At 45.6% G+C, this 22,371-nt stretch overlaps 1 long non-coding RNA gene across 1 annotated transcript; it reads right to left on the bottom strand.

The window, feature by feature from the left end:
* Positions 1 to 1,963: 1,963 nt before the first annotated feature.
* Positions 1,964 to 18,921, bottom strand: LOC147082030 (uncharacterized). The gene is made up of 3 exons (XR_015076335.1): positions 18,843 to 18,921; positions 16,786 to 16,942; positions 1,964 to 2,068 (listed from the first exon to the last, which is right to left on the bottom strand). It is a non-coding gene; the product is annotated as an uncharacterized LOC147082030 (long non-coding RNA).
* Positions 18,922 to 22,371: the final 3,450 nt, after the last annotated feature.

The following is a 22,371-nucleotide window of genomic DNA, read 5'->3' as shown; positions in this document are numbered from 1 at the left end:
AGGTTCATTTTGATTTGACCTTCCTTGCATCGATTTAAAAGAGACTATGGGGGCTGCACTCTGAGCTCTTTCCCTGGGCCTCTCCATTGTTCTTTCCAGCAGATTTGATGAACAGGTCTCTCCAGGCCGAGATTCAAGGCTGCAATGAGCAGGATGTGGATGGAGAGCAAGATCGACCCTCCCCTTTAAGAACTGGCCGGCGCCAGTGTGTCTGTGTTCCATTGCTGACTGACATCACATGAGCTTCGCCAGCGCTCTGAGGTAGCGCCTCACTCCTCGGTGTTAGCGCCTTAAGAGAGGTGTGTAGCGCCTGATTTAGTGCGCCAATCACTTCCAGGGGCGATAGAAGCCAAGTTCACAGTCGGTGGCGATAATTAGCGCCAGGCGCTAAACTTTGCGCCTGGCCAATAATTGCACCCCAAACGGGGTGATACCGAATTTCTCCCCCTAAAACCTTCGGATCACTCTCTCACAGGAGTCACCCGAGAAACCTTCTCAAAGGCACAGAGTCAGGTTGGTAACGAAACATTGCTGGTGTCACGCTGTACACAAAAGTGATAGCACTGGGTTCAATTGTTTACATCTACACCACCCAGAAATCTTCATTAGTGACAAGTGTGTGACACAAGTCTCACACGTGTTATATACACAGATTACATACATTTTATTATAGTTAGTGGGAAATGTGCAGGTAGTGTGATGATTTGAAGAATTATATTCAAGTCCTTTTCAGTTCTGTACAGTTCGTAGTAAGAGGGGACGTTTTAATTGTGAAATAGGTTTATGTTTCACGAAAAAGGCATCTCAGTGACTTCTACAAGAGGTTTAATCTCATTTTTCTTTTATGAATGAGTGCAGAAAAGAAATTCAGCCTGAGATCTGGAATCGTAGTTTGATCCCGTTTGTCACACAGAAAATATAACAAACTGGGTTCTGGCATCGTAGCCTGTTATCACAGAGAATTCGCTGTTTGCAATTTGTGTAACAATTTATGGTGTTATTGATTATTTATGTATATAAATACAGACATAGGAACGTCAGCGTATGAAGTTTCATCTGTCAAAAATTACTGACAGATGAATTGTCATCATTTGACAGCTCTGTGAAGCTGTCAAACACTGACATTCTCTGTAGTTTGATGAGTTATTGTATTCAAGACCTCATCAAACCTCTTTCTTTTGCAGAAATTAGATGGTTGCTGCATTGGAGAATGCGAGACTCTCCGCATCCCCACCGATTGAAGCCTGCAGGGAGAGACTAAGGTAAGTAAACTTTTTCGAACACTTTCCACTTACCTCACCTACTCACCTCTCCACACTTGCACCCATCACCTACCTCCACAGCGCTCTTTTTCACCCCGCAGACCCACTACTTGTCTCGGTGACCCTGGCAGGTTTCGGAGCCTTCGGGAAGCCCGCACTTGTGTAGGTAAAATGGGGATAGTCCTATTTTCTGCCTGTTAACTACCTGTTAACAGGCAGTTCAGTGGCTGTAATCCCTTCCCACCTCCAAGGAGATGGGACTCGGCCCGGGACGGCTACCCGCCTCCCGGCAAGATGGCACGGAGGCGGGTTGGGCACCTGCCCCAGGATTCTGCCATTTTCCCGGCAGTCCCGCCTCCACACCCGCCTCCGCAGGGCTGGCAAAATCCAGCCCTAAGTTTCTAAAATATTGAAATGGTTCACTGGACCTGATGTCAATGATAAGGAAAATCAGACGGAATTTATAATAGGCGGTAGAGCCACTATCGCCCGTTCTGTGCCCCACTCGGAGTTGAATTTTACCCTGTGTCTCTGGGGGTAATTTTCACTTTAAGCGATGGTGTGAAACTGGCGATAGCGAGTCTGCAGCCCGTTTTATCTCTCTCCCGATTTTTAATTTCCATTCACATCATCGTCACCTCTGTGACAAACATACAAACACAATGCTTGGATAAACACATATGATTGAGACTTACCACTTGTTGCTCTTGATCAGGATCTTGCTGAAAGGCAGGCAGGGAATGCATCAGTGCTATGGTAACAAAGGCTGTCATGGAAATGTCGCTTTCTAGTTCACCAATTCCACCCTAAAATAAATAAATCAAAAGACCAACAGTGAGGTAATTAGTTTGGGCAAGACGTCGCTCTCACTATTCGATAAAAAAAAAAATTTGCGTCACCAGTGCGCTACTGTTACATAGAAACATAGAAGATAGGAGCAGGAGTAGGCCATTCGGTGCCTCAAGCCTGCTCCGCCATTTGATGAGATCATGGCTGATCATCCAAACTCAGTACCCTGTCCCTGCTTTCTCCCCATATCCCTTGATACCTTTAGCTCTAAGAAATATATCGAACTCCTTCTTGAATATATTTAAAGACTTGGCCTCAACCGCCTTCTGTGGTAGAGAATTCCATAGGTTCACCACTCTCTGGGTGAAGAAATTCTTCATCTCTGTCCTAAATGGTTTACCCCTTATCCTTAGACTATGACCCCTGGTTCTGGACTCTCCTTCCATCAGGAACATTCTACCTGCACCTAGTTTGTCCAGACCTGTCAGAATTTTATAAGTTTCGATGAGATCCCGTCTCATTCTTCTAAACTCCAGCGAGTATAAGCCCAATCGACCCAATCTCTCCTCATACGTCATTCCTGCCATCCCAGGGATCAGCCTTGTGAATCTTCGCAGAATTCCTTCCATGGCAGTTGTTCTTCTGGCAAATGAATTGCACACTGGGTTGGCAGCGCACATTTTTCCACTGCGGAGAAATGAATTTTCTCCTTTCGTGGCCAATGTGATGTTTCGCTTCAGGGCAACTCATGTGCTCAGTGCCTGGGAAACGTCAATGAAGTGGACATGTTAGCATCCCAGCCATGATCACATTTATTCTTGTGATATCTGAGTGGTAAGGTGAGAAACTGAGAGAAGCGAGATATTAGGAACAAAACCCAACTGTTTATTTACATGGTGTAGCAGAGAGACATAGCTCTTACCAGCTGGATGCAAGGCACATAATTCTTACTGCATGAGCCAAGATGGAGGATCCACCTCTGAGTCATACCCATAATGCAATGCCACATTACCATATTAACTGGTGTACCAGGACATTGAATACATGACCCATTACCTTAAATACTGGTGAATGTGAACCGTTAATATTTGGCTCCATCTGGTGGATAACTTAAACATTACATCCCAGATTACTATATCCCTCCCCTCTTAAGTTGAACATTAATTTCTAAGCAACATCCTTAAAAAGTCCCATAAGGAAACTCCTTTAATGATAGTCCATACTGAACGAATCTAGCAGGTCGTTATCAATCTCTCTGGTGGCTTGTGAGCCCTTGGTGAATGTCTTACAGTCAAGTCCCTGCTTGGTTGTGGTAGAGCCACCTGCTGCTCCTGAGCAGTACTCAGAGTATCTGACTCTGCTACGATGGTTTCCTCTTGACGAAGGAGTCCAGGTGTAAATGGCTCTGTTCGTAGTGGTGGTACCACCGAAGCATTTGGATAACTGGGGGCCAACTTGTCCTCCGACATCTCCTCTGGAACCTCCATTTTGATTTCCCCTTGCCTGGTCAGTATCTGATCTACATGTCTGCGTACTACCTGACCAGTTCCCACCATGACCGTATATGATACTGGACCGGTCATGGAGTCTATGATGCCAGGAATCCATTTTGGACAATAACTGAAATTCCTGGTAAGGACCACATCTCCTTCTCCAAAACTGCAGCTCTTTGTCCTTCTGTCATGGCTCTCCTTTTGTTTGATTTGTCGGTTTTCCGCCTTCCTTTTTAGATCTGGGTGGACCAGGTCAAGAGTGGAGTGTAGTCGACGTCCTAACAACAGCTCAGCAGGAGACAGTCCTGTGGTAGATTGAGGTGTTATTCTGTAGCTGAACAGAACTTGTGACACCTTGGCTGCCAAACTCCCTTCCGCACTTTTTTTCATCATCTCCTTAAATGTTTGTACGGCTCTCTCCGCAAGTCCTTTTGAAGATGGATGATATGGAGCTGAGGTCATGTGCACTATGCTATTGTTTCTCATGAACTCTTTTGTCTCTCTACTCACAAAACACGTGGCATTGTCACTTACTACGATCTCCGGTAGCCCTTGATTACTAAAACTCCTACACAGGCAGTCTATAGTAATAGCAGATGAAGCAGAATTTACAGGATAAACATCCATCCATTTGGAATGGGCATCAATGATTATGAGGAACATCTTTCCCATGAATGGACCCGCATAATCTGCATGTAATCTTCTCCATGGTTTATCCGGCCACTCCCAGGGGTGGAGAGGAGCCGCTGCTGGTGCCTTCCTGTGTACTTGACAAGTGCTGCATGTCTTGACTAGATTTTCTATCTCCACATCTAGCTTTGGCCACCACAAGTAACTCCTTGCCAAGGCTTTCATATGCGAAACTCCAGGATGGCACTGATGTAGTTGCCCTAGGATAGACTGTCGTGCTGGCTGTGGAATAATCACTCGTGCTCCCCACAACACGCAACCATCCTGCACACCCAGCTCCGTCTTCCTGACACTGTAAGGTGTGAAATCAGTCCCTTCCGGATGCTGTGGCCAACCCCTCATCACATATTCTCGGACTCTAGACAGTATGGATCTTTACAGGTCCATGTCCTTACTTGTTCTGCGGTCACAATTGCCGTGTCCGTGTCCTCCAACATCAAAACTCTGTCCTCTGGAGCTGCACGGATAGGTGTACCTGGCAATGGAAGACGGCTCAAGGCATTTGCGTTCCCATGATACTTGCCCGCCTTGTAAACAATGACATTGTGGCGGTACCACTGGTTGTCCCTTACATTGAGACACATAATTCCCTTTAACTTACCTTAATGTATGTTTAACTTACCTTTTAACACAACCAGCAGGCTGAAGGGCTGGTGCGTCGTCGGCGGAGAAGGAGTCGTCGGTGTTCACGAGGGATGTGTCCTCGTGCGCGAGGAGTGCGTCCTCGTGTTTTGCGGGGGTGAGTCCTCGTGGTATCCCCGCGGGGCGTGCTCCGATTTTGTGGGCCCGAACATGCTGTACCCCGCGCTTGGAGAGATGTATACTTGCTGTCGCTGTGGATGTAGAGGCGGACGATCCGTGTGGCGGTAGAAGAGTCGAATACGGAGACCGTGAGCACGTGCGTGGTCTGTGCCGCATCGATGTTCTCGGCGAACAGGGCTTCTTCCTTCATAAAGCACGAGGGAGACCGTGGCTCCCTAGATTGCGGTAGCGACAGCAGAATAGCTGATGCTTCCATAGCGTGCTTCGTTTGTGAAAGACGTTCACAAACCCACCAATTGTAGCGCTGGTGGATGACGGTTGCCGTTGGTCATGCTCTACCTCTGTGAAATCATTCGTGAAAAATGGGCTCACCTCCAAGCTGTGCTTCCATTGCGAAGACGTTCGCAAAGACGGGGTCGCTTGTGGTGGAATCGGTGTTAGGCGGTTGCTGTTCCGTGGTTGTTCGTCGGTTGCGCGTTGGTCGTCTTGTGGGAAGACGAGGGTCAGGCTGCGCGTTGCTACCATGACAATCGTTCACGGATACGGGTTCACCAATTGTAGCGTTGGAATTGATGAACTCCTGTACTCACGTCGTTGGGTCATCAATGTAGCGGTTCATGTAGATCGCCACTAAATAAGAGAGTTTGACTTCGGCGAACTATAAATAAGTTGTTTATTTACAGGAACAGGCTAATTACAGCAGGTAAGATAGTAGGTAAGATGGCTGACTGTAGGAGCACCGTGGTGTAGGTCTTGTCCCAGCGGGGACTCCACGAGGACTGAGTTCACAGTCCTGTGGGGAGCGTGATGACGGCATCGCATTTGTGTTGTGGCGTCATCACGTTGTTCGCATTTCCCGCGCTTAGGACGTCACGTGACGTGCGTCGTTGCGTCGCTGGCCATTGAGGCCGAAGTCGGGAGGCCGGGCTGTGCCGGTGCTTGCCGCGGGAGCGGAAGATCGCGTCACTCCCGTCGGCTGGCCATTGAGGCCGAAGATGCTAGGCCGGGCTATGCCGGTGCTTGCCGCGGGAGCGGAAGATCGCGTCGCTCCCGTCGGCTGGCCGTTGAGGCCGAAGACGCTAGTCCGGGCTGTGCTGGCGCACGCACATCACGTTGTACGTGACGTCAGCGCACTAGGGCGCGTCTTAAAGGGGCAATGGCCCCAACAGGTAAGTTAAAAGGGCAACGGCCCCAAAAGGAAAGTTAAACATACATTAAGGTAAGTTAAAGGGAATTATGTGTCTCAATGTAAGGGACAACCAGTGGTACCACCACAACATACTCATATGCCCTCAACGTCACTGCCCACCTCTGGATCCGGGGTGACACCATTTGTGGCACTGCTTTCATTTCATTAAAAAGAGATAGAAGAGGTTTATGATCGGTGCATATGGTGAATTTCCTGCCATATATGTACTTGTGAAACCTCTGTAACCCAAACATTACTGCTAACCCCTCTTTATCTAACTGGGAATAGTTTTTTTCTGCTGGTGTCAGAATTCGAGACATAAACCCTATTGGTCTTTCTGTGCCATCTTCCAAGCTGTGTGAAAGAACCGCCCCCACCCCGTAAGGTGAAGCATCACAAGAGAGAATTATGTTTTTCTCTGCATTGTAGTGAACCAGCACATCCGAGGACAGCATCAGTTTCTTTGACTGTTCAAATGAATCCCTCTGTTCCACTTCCCACTGCCACTGTGTCTCCTTGTGTAGAAGTTTGAACATAAGAACATAAGAAATAGGAGCAGGAGTAGGCCAATCGGCCCCTCGAGCCTGCTCCGCCATTCAATAAGATCATGGTTGATCTGATCCTAAACGCCAATCTCTATCACAGAGCTATCTCCTGAAACTAACAGAATTAGACACACGAACTAGGAGCAGGATCAGGCTACATGGCCCCTGGGCCCACTCCGCTACCCACAGGGCCATGACTGATCCAAACCTAAACTCATGTCCAAATTCCTGCCCGCTCCCCGTAACCCTTAATTCCCTTTACTTCTAGGAAACTGTCTATTTCTGTTTTAAATTTATGTAATGATGTAGCTACTACAGCCTTTTGGGGCAGCATATTCCATGGACCTACCACCCTCTGAGTGAAGTAGTTCCTCCTCATCTCAGTTTTGAAAAAGCAGCCCCTTATTCTATGCCCCCTAGTTCTAGCTTCACCCATCATCAGGAACATCCTCCCCGCATCCACCCGATCCAACCCCTTCACAATCTTATATGTTTCAATAAGATCGCCTCTCATTCTTCTGAACTCCAATGAGTAGAGTCCCAATCTACTCAACCTCTCCTCATATGTCCATCCCCTCATCCCCGGGATTAACCGAGTGAACCTTCTTTGTACTGACTCGAGAGCAAGTATGTCTTTTCTTAAATATGGACACCAAAACTGTATGCAGTATTCCAGGTGCAGTCTCACCTTGTACAACTGAAGCAATACCTCCCTGTATTTATATTCTATCCCCCTAGCAATGAAAGCCAACATTCCATTGGCCTTCTTAATCACTTGCTGCACCTGCATACTAACCTTTTGAGTTTCGTGCACCAGGACCCCCAGATCCCTTTGTACTTCAGTACTTTCCAGTTTCTTGCCATTAAGATAATAACTTGCTCTACGATTTTTCCTGCCCAAGTGCATAACCTCACACTTTCCAGTATTGTATTCCATCTGCCAAATCTCTGCCCACTTACTGAGCCTGTCTATGTCCCCTTGCAGGTTTTTTATGTCCTGCTCACTCACTACTTTCCCTCCCATCTTAGTATCATCTGCAAACTTTGATATGTTACACTCGGTCCCCTACTCCAAATCGTTAATATAGATTGTCAAGAGTTGGGGACCCAGCACGGACCCCTGCGGAACACCACTAGTTACTGATTGCCAGTCTGAGAATGAACCACTTATCCCAACTCTCTGCCTTCTGTTAGATAGCCAATTCTCTATCCATGCCAGAATATTACCCCCAATCCCGTGATTTTTTATCTTAAGCAATAATATTTTGTGTGGCGCCTTGTCAAATGCCTTTTGGAAGTCTAAATACACTACGTCCACTGGTTCCCCTTTATCCACCCTATATGTTACTTCCTCAAAGAACTCCAGCAAATTTGTCAAGCATGATTTCCCCTTCATAAAACCATGCTGACTTTGTCCTATTAAATTATGATTATCCAAATGTCCTGTTACTGTCTCCTTAATAATGGACTCCAAAATTTTACCTACCACAGATGTTAGGCTAACCGGTCTATAGTTTCCAGCCTTCTGTCTACTGCCCTTTTTAAATAAGGGTGTTACATTAGCAGTTTTCCAGTCTGCCGGGACCTTTGCTGAATCCAGGGAGTTTTGGAAAATTATTACCAATGCATCCACAATCCCGACCGCCACTTCCCTCAAGACCCTAGGATGTAAGCCATCAGGTCCAGGTGATTTATCCGCCTTGAGTCCCATTATTTTACCGAGTACCACTTCCTTAGTGATTTTGATCGTGTTTAGCTCCTCCCCCCCCATAGCCCCCTGTTTGTCCAGTGTTGGGATATTCTTAGTGTCCTCTATTGTAAAGACTGATACAAAATATTCATTCAGTGTTTTTGCCATCTCCATATTTCCCACCATTAATTTCACGGTCCCATCCTCTAAGGGACCAACATAAACTTTAGCCACCCTTTTTCTTTTTATATAACTATAAAAACTCTTACTATCTGTTTTTATATTTTTTGCTAATTTACTTTCATAATCTTCCCTTTCTTAATCAATCTTTTTGTTATTTGTTGCTGTCTTTTAAAGTTTTCCCAATCCTCTATCCTCCCACTAGATTTGGCTACCTTATATGCCCTTGTTTTTAGTTGAATACTATCCTTAATGTCTTTACTTAGCCACGGATGGCTGTCTTTTCTTTTACACCCTTTTCTTCTCAGTGGAATATATATTTTTTGGAAGTTGTAAAATAACTCCTTAAATGTACACCACTGATCATGTATCGTCTTACCCTTTAATCTATTTTCCCAATCCACTCTACTCAATTCCACTCTCATACCTTCATAGTCTCCTTTATTCAAGCTTAGCATGCTTGTTTGAGATCCAACCTTCTCACCCTCAAATTGAATATGGAATTCAATCATGTTATGGTCACTCATTCCAAGGGGATCCTTTACAAGGACATTTTTAATTAATCCTGTCTCGTTACACAGGACCAGATCTAAGGTTGCTTTCCCCCTGGTCGGTTCAGTTACATACTGCTCAAGAAACCCATCCCTAATACACTCAATGAACTCATCCTCAAGGCAGCCCTGCCCAATTTGATTTGTCCAATTAATATGATAGTTAAAATCCCCCATAATTATAGATGTTCCCTTATTACAAGCCTCAACTATTTCCTGATTGATACTCCATCCAACAGAGTTGCAACTGTTCGGAGGCCTGTAGACTACGCCCACTAATGTTTTTTTCCCCTTATTATTCCTTACCTCCACCCAAACTGTTTCATTATCCTGATCTTTTGACCCAATATCATTTCTCTGTATTACAGTGATTCCTTCCTTTATTAACATAGCCACCCCTCCTCCCCTTCCTTCCTGCCTGTCCTTCCTGATCGTTAAATAACCTGGTATGTTTAATTCCCAGGCATTGTCACCCTGCAGCCATGTTTCTGTAATGGCCACAAGATCATACCCATATGTGGTTATTTGTGCCATTAACTCGTCTATTTTGTTATGAATGCTACGTGCATTCAGATAGGGAACTTTCAAATATGTTTTGTGACACTTAGTTCCTGCTTTTGCCCTTTTTATTACTTTACCTTTTACTCCATACCTTCTGCCCCTTCCTGACATGCTCTGGTTTTTAATTTCCCCACTGCTACCTAAGTCTATGACCTTCTCTGTTGTCATTTTTATTATTTGCTCTATAGGAACCTCCCCCCCACTATTTAGTTTAAAGCCCTCTCTACAGCCCTAGTTATATGATCCGCCAGGACTCTAGTCCCAGCACTGGCCAAGTGAAGCCCGTCCAAATGGAACAGCTCCCTCCTGCCCCAGTACTGGTGCCAGTGTCCCAGGAAGCAAAACCCATTTCTCCCAAACCAGTCTTTGAGCCACGCATTTAACTCTCTAATTTTATTTGTCCTAGCCAAATTCGCTCATGGCTCAGGTAATAATGAGATTATTACCCTTGAGGTGCTAACACTGTTGCAAAGTTTGGTAAAAATCTGTTATAATATTTTAGCAGTCCCAGGTAAGCTTTTAACTCAGTCACATTGATAGGAGCTGGGGCCTCCTGCAGTGCTTGTACCTTCTCCTTGATTGGATGGAGCCCGGTGGCATCCACTCTGTGTCCCAGGAACACGGCCTCATTCCCCAGGAAAGTGCACTTACTCCTCTTGAGCCGGAACCCAGCCTTATCCAATCTTTGTAGTACCTCTCTCAGAGTGCTCAGATGCTCCTGGTCGGTTCTTCCCGTTACCAGAATGTCATCCAGATAGATTGAAACATGTGGGATCCCTTGCAGTACACCCTCGATAGTCCTCTGGAAAATAGCTGGACTAGATGAGACACCGAATGGTAAGCGGTTATAGGTAAACAAACCCTTGTGTGTATTTATGGTTACATACTTCTTGGATTCCTCATCTAGTGTAATCTGCAAGTATGCATGACTCATATCCAGCTTTGTGAATTTCTTCCATCCAGCCAGGTTTGCAAAGAGATCCTCTATTTTGGGAATAGGATACTGTTCTAGTTTAGACACCCTATTGACTGTCAATTTATAATCTCCACAGAGTCTTACCGAAGTGTCCGGTTTTAAAACAGGTAAAATGGGAGCTGCCCATTCTGAACATTTCACGGGTTCCAGTATATTCTCTCTCAAAAGACGATCAAGCTCAACCTCTACCTTTGGTTTCATGGCATACGGCACAGGTCGTTGTTTAAAAAACCTTGGCAGTGCCTCCTTGTCTACATAAATCTTAGCTGGGGGTCCATTAAATGTGCCAAGTTCTTCCTTGAACACGTTCTCATGTTCAATCAACACTTCTTGCAACGACAACTGTTTGCCTCCCTCTATTTGATTTATTGCTCCCCAATCTAATTTAACTTCTTATATCCAGCCCCGACCTAACAGGTTTGGTCCGGAACCCAATACTACAACTACAGGTAGCTGTTCCACGGTGTCCCTGTGTTGCACAGTTACAGTAGCTGTACCCAATGTCACCACTCGTTCACCGGTATATGTTTTAAGCTGTATAGAGCAAGACTTTAACTCTGGAACTTTTGCACGGTTCCACAATTTTGAGTACTCCTCCCTGTTCATTATGGTCACACCGCATCCTGTATCCACTTCAAAGTTGACCTTAGAGTCATTTACTGTCAGCTGCAAAGTGATAGGATCCACTTTTGGAATGTTCTCTACCATGCTATGCATTATGAGCACGTCGTCTTCTTTCTCAGCTTCTCCGCTGATGTGATGTGCTCCCTGTTTTTTCACTTCTCTGCCTAGGTTTTGCTTTCCTCCTCCTTTTGGTTTGTATTCCTCCACAGTTGTTTTTGCCCTGCATGCGCGTTTTATATGTCCTTTTTTCCCACACTTGTGGCACTTTTCCTCCAGGAACCTGCATTCCCTCACCAGGTGATCACCATTGCATCTATAACATGCCTTCACATGCTCACGTTGTGGTTTCTGACGCATGTTTAACTTGTGCACAATAACCTGACCTCCAACTTGCTTTGTAGTTGCCCAGCCTGAACCTTGTAGTTCTTTTACATCTCGGTTCGCTGTCTCTATGACTTGAGCAAGTTCCAACGCTTTTTCATATGTAAGCCCAGTCTCGGACAATAATCTCCGCTGCATTCAAGCATCCATTATCCCACAAACTAGCCTATCTCTCAGCATGTCTTTCAGGTTGTTGCCGTAATTGCAATCGTGTGCCAATTTTCTCAACACCGCTACATAATCCAATACAGTCTCTCCCGGTTTTCTGTTCCATGAATTAAATTTGAAACGCTGTACAATCTCACTCGGTCTGGGATTGAAATGGTCCTTTAACAAGGCCACTAAGTCAGCAAATGCTCTGTCTCCAGGCTTTGCAGGACTGCATAAGTTTCTCATTAAACTATACGCCTGACTTCCCATGGAAGTGAGCAAAATAGCTCACCTTTTTCTGACATCATCTATATCATTTGCCTCAAAGAAATGCATCAACACCTCGCAGTATTCATCCCAGGTCTGCGTCTGAACATCAAAAGGAGAGATCTTTCCTACCGTAGCAGCCATGATCCGGTATTCAGTGCTCTTTTTTTTTTCTTTCTCCGTCAAGATGTGATCTGTTGATCCTCGTCGCCAATATGTGATATCCGAGTGGTAAGGTCAGAAACTGAGAGAAGCGAGATTTTAGAAACAAAACCCAACTGTTTATTTACACGGTGTAGCAGAGACATATAGCTCTTACCAGCTGGATGCAAGGCACATAATTCTTACTGCACGAGCCAAGATGGAGGATCCACCTCTGAGTCATACCCATAATGCAATGCCACATTACCGTATTAACTGGTGTACCAGGACATTGAATACATGACCCATTATCTTAAATACTGGTGAATGTGAACCCTTAATATTTGGCTCCATCTGGTGGATAACTTAAACATTACATCCCAGATTACTATATCCTGCTTCTCTTTCTGAGTCAGAGTTTGAGTTGGATTTGTGCAGATATTCTGCGAGAGCGATCCAGGCAGCAAGTTAGATTCGTGAACCGAATTTTGATTCAGGCCAGCAAAAAGGGTGGGAGGGGCGGCAGCCAGAATGAAGATGATTGAAGCGGTGAGATTGAAGCAGCAAGTAATTAGGAAAGCTAACAGAATGTTATCGTTTATTGCGAGGGTATTGAATACAAAGGTAAGGAGGTTATGCTTCAGTTATACAGGGCATTGGTGAGACCACATCTGGAGTACTGTGTACAGTATTGGTCTCCTTATTTAAGGAAGGATGTAAATGCATTGGAAGCAGTTCAGAGAAGGTTTACTAGACTAATACCTGGAATGGGCAGGTTGTCTTATGAGGAAAGGTTGGGCAGGCTAGGCTTGTATCCACTGGAGTTTAGAAGAGTAAGAGGTGACTTGATTGAAACATATAAGATCCTGAGGGGTCTGGACAGGGTGGATGTGGAGAGGATGTTTCCTCTTGTGGGAGAATCTAGAACTAGGGGTCACTGTTTAAAAATAAGGGATCGCCCATTTAAGACAGAGATGAGGAGAAATTTTTTCTCCCAGAGGGTCGTGAGTCTTTGGAACTCTCTTCCTCAGAGGGAGGTGGAAGCAGAGTCTTTGAATATTTTTAAGGCAGAGGTAGATAGATTCTTGATCAGCAAGGGGGTGAAAAGTTATCGGGGGTAGGCGGGAATGTGGAGCAATCAGATCAGCCATGATCTTATTGAATGGCGGAGCAGGCTCGAGGTGCCGAGTGGCCGACTCCTGCTCCTAATTCATATGTTCGTATGTTTGGTGCAGAAATAAGGAAACGTTGACCACCTAGAACGCATAGAATTTGGACAGCGAAATGACAAGTGGCACCAAACGGCCGCCATACTCCTCTGGGGTTCATGACCTGGAAGCTTTAGAAGAACATTTGGGGGCAATTTCAAGCTCACCCACCGCTCAGTAAATTGACGGGATTGCGTGCAGCACTCGCTTTACAATTTTACTCTCTATTGAAGTCAAGGGATAGGAGCAGTATTGCGTGAGGGGTGTAAAACTGTCGTTCCGCCTGGAGAGCTGGGTTGCAATTATGCTTCAACATCTGACTCATTTCGAAAACACAGCGTCAGTTTCCACATGTACGCTGACGACACCCAGCTCTACCTCACTACCTCTTCTCTCGACCCCTCCACGGTCTCTAAACTGTCGGACTGCCTTGTCCGGCATCCAGTTCTGGATGAGCAGAAATTTTCTCCGATTGAATAGTGGGAAGGCCGAAGCCATTGTTTTCGGTCCCCGCCACAAACTCCGTTCCCTAGCCACCGACTCCATCCCTCTCCTTAAGTTCTGTCTGAGGCTGAACCACACTGTTCACAACCTTGGTGTCATATTTTTGACCCTGAAATGAGCTTCCAACCACATATCCGCAGCATAACAAAGACCGCCTATTCCCACCTCCGTAACATCGCCCGACTCCGCCCTTGCCTCAGTACATCCGCTGCTGAAACCCTCATCCATGCCTTTGTTACCTCTAGACTTGACTATTCCAACGCACTCCTGGCTGGCCTCCCACATTCCACCCTACGTAAACTTGAGGTCATCCAAAACTCAGCTGCCCGTGTCCTAACTCGCACCAATCCCGTTCGCCCATCACCCCCTGTGCTCGCTGACCTACATTGGCTCCTGGTTAAGCAGCGCATTGATTTCAAAATTCTCATCCTTGTTTTCAATTCCCTCCATGGCCTCACCCCTCCCTATCTCTGTAATCTCCTCCAACCCCAGAACCCCCTGAGATATCTGCACTCCTCTAATTCTGCCCTCTTGAGCACCCCTGATTATAATCGCTCAACCATTGGTGGCCGTGCCATCAGCTGCCAAGGCCCTAAGCTCTGGAATTCCCTCCCTAAACCTCTTCGCCTCTCTACCTCTCTTTCCTCCTTTTAAGACACTCCTTAAAACCTACCTCTTTGACCAAGCTTCGGGTCACCTGCCCTAATTTCTCCTTATGTGGCTCGGTATCAAACTTTTTATCTTATAACACTCCTGTGCAGCGCCTTGGGACGTTTTACTATGTTAAAGGTGCTATATAAATACAAGTTGTTGTTGTTGATCGAAGCTAAACTATGGGCGCGAAATTAGGTTACGCCCCATTTGGGGGCGGTAACCAAGTTAAGGCCAGATATTTAGTGCCTGGCGCAGAAGTACCACACCTGCCGCTAAATTCGGCTTACCGCCCCGCACAGGAAGTGGAGCACAATCTCGGGCACTCCACTTCCTGGTGGGGCGGTAACCGAGACTCCACGGAGCGCTGCCACGTGTCAGCGCCCCTCCCCTTCAGCTAACACGGAGGGCCGCTGCGCACTCTGCAGGCTCTCCGATGGCTCCACACTAGGCCACCAGGGCGGCGCAGTGCCGGGCTGCGCGATGGCGACCAGGACTACGCCACGGCCCACCTGGAGGTCGGCCAAAAAAAGAGAATGGTAGCATAGGTCGCGGCTGCACCTCCCTTTAAATACCACCCTGTGAGTGGAGGTCGGCCCGGTTCGCGACCCGCGAGGCTGGCACTGACATCGCCTGCAGCAGCCTCGCAGGGTGCAGTCAAATTTCTGCCACCAGTCGGTAAAGGGCCACGACAGGGCACTAAGGGCTTGTGGCGCACAGCGATGGACTTTCTATATTTAGCCTGATTCCCTGGTGTATTCTCGACCTGACATCTGTCATACGCGCTCTTTTTCTGCTTCATCTTACTCTCTATCTCTTTCGTCATCCAGGGAGCTCTGACTTCTGTTGTCCTCACTTTTCCCCTAGTGGGAATGTACCTCGGCTGTTCCTGAACTATTTCCTCTTTAAAGGCAGCCCATTGTTCCATTACAGTTTTGCATGCCAGATCCGTTTTCAACCCCCTGAAATTGGCCTTCCTCCAATTATATATTCTTACTCTAGATTGCTCCCTGTCCTTTTTCGTAGCTAATCTAAACCTTATGATACTATGATCACTGGTCCCTAAATGTTCACCTACTGACACTTGCTCTACTTGACCTACCTCATTCCCAGAACCAGATCCAGCAATGCCTCCTTCCTCGTTGGGCCGAAAACGTACTGATCAAGAACGTTCCCCTGAACACACCTCAGAAATTCTTCCCCCTCTCTGCCCTTAACACTATTACTATCCCAGTCTATACTAGGAGAGTTGAAGTTCCCCATTATCACTACTCTATAGTTCTTGCATCTCTCTGTAATTTTTCTGCAAATTTGCTCCTCCATATTTTTCCCACTAGTTGGTGGCCTGTAGAATACACCCAGTAGTATAATGGCCCCTCTATTATTTCTTAACTCTAGCCATATAGATTCTGTCCTTGACCCTTCCAGGACATCCTCTCTCTCCAGCACTGTACAATTCTCCTTAACCAATACTGCCACACCACCTCTTATCTTTCCTTCCTTATCTTTCCTGAACACTTTATATCCAGGAACATTTAATACCCAATCCTGCCCTTTTGTAAGCCAGGTCTCCGTCATTGCCACAACATCATAAGGCAAGTATATCCTTCCTTAGATAAGGAGACCAAAACTGTGCACCGTGCTCCAGGTGTGGTCTCACCAAGGCCCTGTACAATTGTAGTAAGACTTCCTTACTCTGATACTCCAACCCCCCTGCAATAAAGGCCAACATGCCATTTGCCTTCCTAATTGCTTGCTGTACCTAAATGCTAACTCTCTGTGTTTCCTGTACGAGGACACCTAAATCTCTCTGAACACCAACATTTAATAGTTCCTCAACATTTAAAATATATTCTGCTTTCTATTCTTCCTACCAAAGTGAATAACCTCCCATTTCTCTACATTTCCCACATTACAACAGTGACTACGCTCCAAAGGTACTTCATTGGCTGTAAAGTGCTTTGACACGTCCTGTGGCCGTGAAAGGTGCTATAGAAATGCAAGTCTTTCTTTTTCTTTTATTATGCTCCATCTGCTACCTTATTGCCCACAAGCTTAGCCTGTCTAATTCCTGTGCTACCGCCCAAGTTAACAGGGCGATCACCTCAACAAGGAGGGAAACGCATGCAAAGAGGCCGGGAGATGTTGATTAATGCAAACGTTTACATAACCTGCATTTTTCTGTCAATCACAGGATGAGGATCATAAAAGTCTCCAGTTGCCAGCTGACCATTCACCAAATACAAGGCGGATTGCTGAATGTGCTCTTCTGTAACCTGGATTTGACTCCGGACTATTGAGAGTATCTTCACAATAAATGCGGTTAACCTGAAATGTGAAGCAATAAATGCATCCTAAAGATAGATCGGTAATGAGCATGCACCCTGCCTTGTTCAAGTATTGTCATTTACAGTTAAACCCAAACCCACAATTTTCATTATTTAAATGGTGATCGATTAGGAAACGTTGATGTAGAAAGGGACCTGGGTGTCCTTGTACACCAGTCACTGAAAGCAAACATGCAGGTGCAGCAAGCAGTTAGGAAGGCAAATGGTATGTTGACCGTCATTGCAAGAGGATTTGAGTACAGGAGCAAGGATAGCTTATGCAGTTTTGGTCTCCTTACCTAAGAAAGGATATACTTGCCATAGAGGGAGTGCAGCGAAGGTTCACCAGACTGATTCCTGGGATGGCAGGACTGTCGTATGAGGAGAGATTGGGTTGACTAGGCCTGTATTCACTAGAGTTTAGAAGAATGAGAGGGGATCTCATTGAAACGTATAAAATTCTGACAGGGCTAGAGAGACTGGATGCAGGTAGGATGTTTCCCCTGGCTGGGGGGTCTAGAACCAGGGGTCACAGTCTCAGGATACGGGGTAGGACATTGAGCTGAGGAGAAATGTCTTCACTCAGTGAGTGGTGAACCTGTGGAATTCTCTACCACAGAAGACTGTGGAGGCCAAGTCACTGAATATATTTAAGAAGGAGATAGATAGATTTCTAGACACAGAAGGAATCAAGGGATATGAGGAAACATTGAAACATAGAAAAATAGGAGCAGGAGTAGGCCATTTGGCCCTTCGAGCCTGCTCTGCCATTCAATATGATCATGGCTGATCCTCTATCTCAATACCATATTCCCTCTCTTTCCCCATACCCCTTGATGCCTTTTGTGTCTAGAGAGAGCGGGAATATGGTATTGAGATAGAGGATCATGTTGAATGGCGGAGCAGGCTTGAAGGGCCGAATGGCCTACTCCTGCTCCTATTTTTCTATGTTTCTAACTCTGCTAAATTGCTCTACGCAAACAATCCCAGCGGGCAGTGGATTTATATTTTTTGAAAACGATTTTTAATGCGATTAATCTGCGGGCAAGTTCGCTCAGATGACAATCATCATAAACAAAGCTTGCGATAATATAATGCATTTGAACAGCAATGCTAATTAGCTTTAGTTGAAACATACACAAACCAGTGTAAATCAGTGATAATACCATTTGCGTTCCCCTTTCATCATATATATAAATCAATTCCAGCAGATGCTCTACTGTATTCAGCTAGTGTCTACCCTATGTTTCCCTCGGTGGCATATGAAATTTTTACCTTACTTAAGGATAAACAGGAGCACACTACGACCATATTATAGAATCATAGAATGGTTACAGCATGGAAGGAGGCCATTCGGCCCATTGAGCCCATGCCAGCTCTCTGCAGGAGCACTTCAGCTAGTCTCACCCCCCCGCCCTTTCCCCGTAGTCCTGCCATTTTTTTCCATCAGATAATTATCCAACTCCCTTTTGAAAGCCACGATTGAATCTGCATCCACCACCCTCTCAGGCAGTGAATTCCAGATCCTAACCACTCGCTGAGTAAAAAAGTTTTTCCTCATGTCGCCTTTGGTTCTTCTGCCAATCACCTTAAATCTGTGTCCTCTGGTTCTCAACCCTTCCACCAATGGGAACAGTCTCTCTCTATCTACTCTGTCCAGACCTCTCATGATTTTGAACACCTCTATCAGATCTCCTTGCAACCTTCTCTGCTCCAAGGAGAACAACCCCAGCTTTTCCAGTCTATCCAAGTAACTGAAGTCCCTCATCCCTGGAACCATTCTTGTAAATCTTTTCTGCACCCTCTCCAAGGCCTTGTGGTGAACCACAAATGAATGGGGAAACGCACAAAAGAGAAATTGTATGGGGAAGCATGATAAAAGCAAACCAGTTCAAACTGACCATGTGCTGCTGGGGCGATGTAAATATATTCCGTAAGATCCGTCCGGCTTTTTATACTCCAGTATCGTTTTGTACCCTGCAAATAAAATGGCAGGTTTGATGCGTGCGCTCAGTGTACAAGAGTGACATTAATTTTTTTCATTTTCCTATAAAAAGAAAGACTTGCATTTATATAGCGCCTTTCGCGACCACTGGACGTCTCAATGCGCTTTACAGCCAATGAACGTTTTTTGAAGTGTCATCACTGTTGTAATGTGGGAAATGCGGCAGCCAATTTGCGCACAGCAAGATCCCACAAACAACAATGTGAAAATGAGCAGATAATCTGTTTCTGTTATGTTGGTTGAGGGATAAACATAGAAACATAGAAAAATAGGAGCAGGAAAAGGCCATTCGGCCCTTCGAGCCTGCTCCGCCGTTCAATATGATCATGGCTGATCCTCTATCTCAATACCATATTCCCGCTCTCTCCCCATACCCATTGATCCCTTTAGCCTTAAGAAATATATCTAACTCCTTCTTGAATATATTTAATAAGTTGGCCTCAACTGCCTTCTGTGGTAGAGAATTCCACAAGTTCACCACTCTCTGGATGAAGAAATTCCTCCTCATCTCAGTCCTAAATTTCTTACCCCTTATCCTTAGACTGTGACTCCTGGTTCTGGATTCCCCGCCATTGGGAACATCCTTCCTGCATCTAGTCTGTCTAGTCCTATTAGAATTTTATAAGTTTCAATTAGATCCCCTCTCATTCTTCTAAACTCTAGCGAAGATAAGCCTAATCGACTCAATCTCTCCTCATACGTCATTCCTGCCATCCCAGGTATCAGTCTGGTGAATCTTCGCTGCACTCCCTCCATGGCAAGCACATCCTTCCTCAGATAAGGCGACCAAAACTGCACACAATACTCAAGGTGTGGTCTCACCAAGGCCCTGTACAACTGCAGCAAGACATCCTTGTTCCTGTACTCAAACCCTCTCACTATGAATGCCAACATGCCATTTGCCTTCTTAACTGCCTGCTGCACCTGCATGCTTACCTTCAGCGACTGGTGCACAAGGACACCTAGGTCTCGTTGCACTTCCCCTTCTCCCAGTCTATTGCCATTCAGATAATAATCTGCCTTCCTGTTTTTGCCACCAAAGTGGATAACCTCGCATTTATCCACATTATACTGCATCTGCCATGCATCTGCCCAATCACCCAACCTGTCCAAATCATACTGGAGTTTCTCTGCATCCTCTTCACAGCACACACGCCCACCCAGCTTTGTGTCATCTGCAAACTTGGAGATATTACATCTAGTTCCCTTGTCTAGATCATTAATATACATTGTGAATAGCTGGGGTCCTAGCACTGATCCTTGCGGTACCCCACTAGTCACTGCCTGCCACTCGGAAAAAGACCCGTTTATTCCAACTCTTTGCTTCCTGTCTGCCAACCAGTTCTCTATCCAAGACAGTACCTTACCTCCAATCCCATGTGCTTTAACGTTGCACACCAATCTCTTATGCGGGGCCTTATCGAAAGCCTTCTGAAAGTCCAAATACACCACATCCACTGGTTCTCCCTTATCTATTCTACCAGTTACATCCTCAAATAATTCCAGTAGATTAGTCAAGCATGATTTACCTTTTGTAAATCCATGTTGACTTTGTCCAATCCTGTCACTATTTTCCAAGTGCTCTGCTATTACATCTTTTATAATGGACTCTAGCATTTCCGCCACTACCGATGTCAGGCTTACCGGTCTATAATTCCCCGTTTTCTCTCTACCACCTTTTTTAAATAGTGGGGTTACATTAGCTACCCTCCAATCCATGGGAACTGTTCCAGAGTCTATAGAATTTTGAAATTATCACATGGTTTGTCACATGGTTGATTATGGGCATGCTCAGTTAGCTCTGGCCTGGTAAAGCCAGCACATGGGCGAGAAATTCATCCTGTCTCTGTCCTTCATTTGTTCCACCCACAGGTGTTACATTTTTGGCGACGAGGATGGGATTGTAAAGCCATTTTTAGGGACGATGGAAGGACGCAGTGTTCAACCTGCGAGTGGGAAAGGTACACAGGTAGTGTGCTGAGTCACTGTTCGACGGGATCGGGACAATCATGGCCGCGCCTACGGGATTCAGCGGAAGCCTCGGCGTGCTTGACCGAGCTCGCGAATCATCCCATTCTTACACTGAGCGGATGGAGATTTTTTTTTTTTTAAGGCCAGTAACGTCATTGAGACTGAAGACGCAGATGAGAGTGTTCAAGCTCAAAATAGAGTAATTCGCGAACGGAAAAAAAGCTATTTTTCTAACGGAGGTTGGGCCAGATGTCTATGGAATGTTGATAAACCTACTCGCGCCAGGGAAAGCAAAGGATGCGTCGTTTGAAGGCATTGTCGAGAAACTCGAGGACCATTTCGACCCAAAGCCATTAGAAATAGCAGAGAGCGAAAAGTTTAGTACCAGAAACCAAAAACAAAGTAAAACCATCAGTGAGTACATTGTAGCTCTTAAAAACCTGTCTTTGCATTGTGACTTCGGCACATTTTTGGATTGTGTGCTGCGAGATAAGTTTGTGTGTGGACTGATGGATGAGCGCACACAGTCCAAGTTACTGAACTCTCTGAACTTCTAACATTTGACATAGCATGCAAAATTGCCCTATCTATGGAGATGGTGTCTAAGAATGCTGGGGAGCTCCGTCCAACTCAAGTGACTAGTGCAGCTGAGATCTAGAGTCACAAAGCCACCGCTGTAATGATCATGTCATTCTAGAATAGTACACTAGGTGGAGCTATAGAGCTGTATTGCTGTGTATATAGTTGAATGTGTTTAAGACTACACTACCCACGATGCACTAGGCTACCCAGAAAGCAGTAGTCAAGATGGCTGCCTCTACAAGTCCACATGGCATGAATAAATGTCTAGCTCTAAGTTAGCTATTCATAATAAGAATGTCTAGTTATTAATGAACATAACAACCGCCAAATCTAAAGTTGTGTGACCGGGTCAAAGGCATGTCGGTGAGAGCAGTTCAATGAATTGTTAGCGCTGCAATGGAAATCACTCACCACAGTCCTGTCAATACAGAAATGCGAAGTGTTTTCACTGCCAGAAGCAAGGCCATATTTCAACAGCTTGCAGAGCTAGATCGAAAGCAGGAAGTAAGAACCATTCTAGTGGCAAAGCAAAGCAGTGACAACAAAGGGAGGAGTTCACAATATTGAAGTGAACCCACCTGATATTGAAGAACTAGGCACCTACAGTATCTATGCCACTAGCGACAATGCTAGCAGTCGTGAGAAAGAATTCCGTACAAAACTTTTGATCAATGACCAATATGTGTATCATGAGTAAGGGCACATGAGAGTAAGTTTAATCAAATACTGCTTACAAAGAGTACCATAGAGTTAAAAAGCTACTCTGGAGAAATCCTAGAGAAATGTGAACAAATGGGCAGTCAGTAAAGCTGCCTATTATTGTAGTGAGCTCCAACAGGCTAACCTTCATGGGCAAAGACTGGTTGAGAAAG

The sequence above is a fragment of the Somniosus microcephalus genome, unplaced genomic scaffold, assembly GCF_052327205.1.
Source record: "Somniosus microcephalus isolate GS21.2 unplaced genomic scaffold, FLI_Smic_1.0 scaffold229, whole genome shotgun sequence".
NCBI lineage: Eukaryota > Metazoa > Chordata > Chondrichthyes > Squaliformes > Somniosidae > Somniosus > Somniosus microcephalus.
The sequence above is the reverse complement of the archived record's forward strand: the minus strand, read 5'-3'. Positions and strand labels throughout refer to the sequence as shown.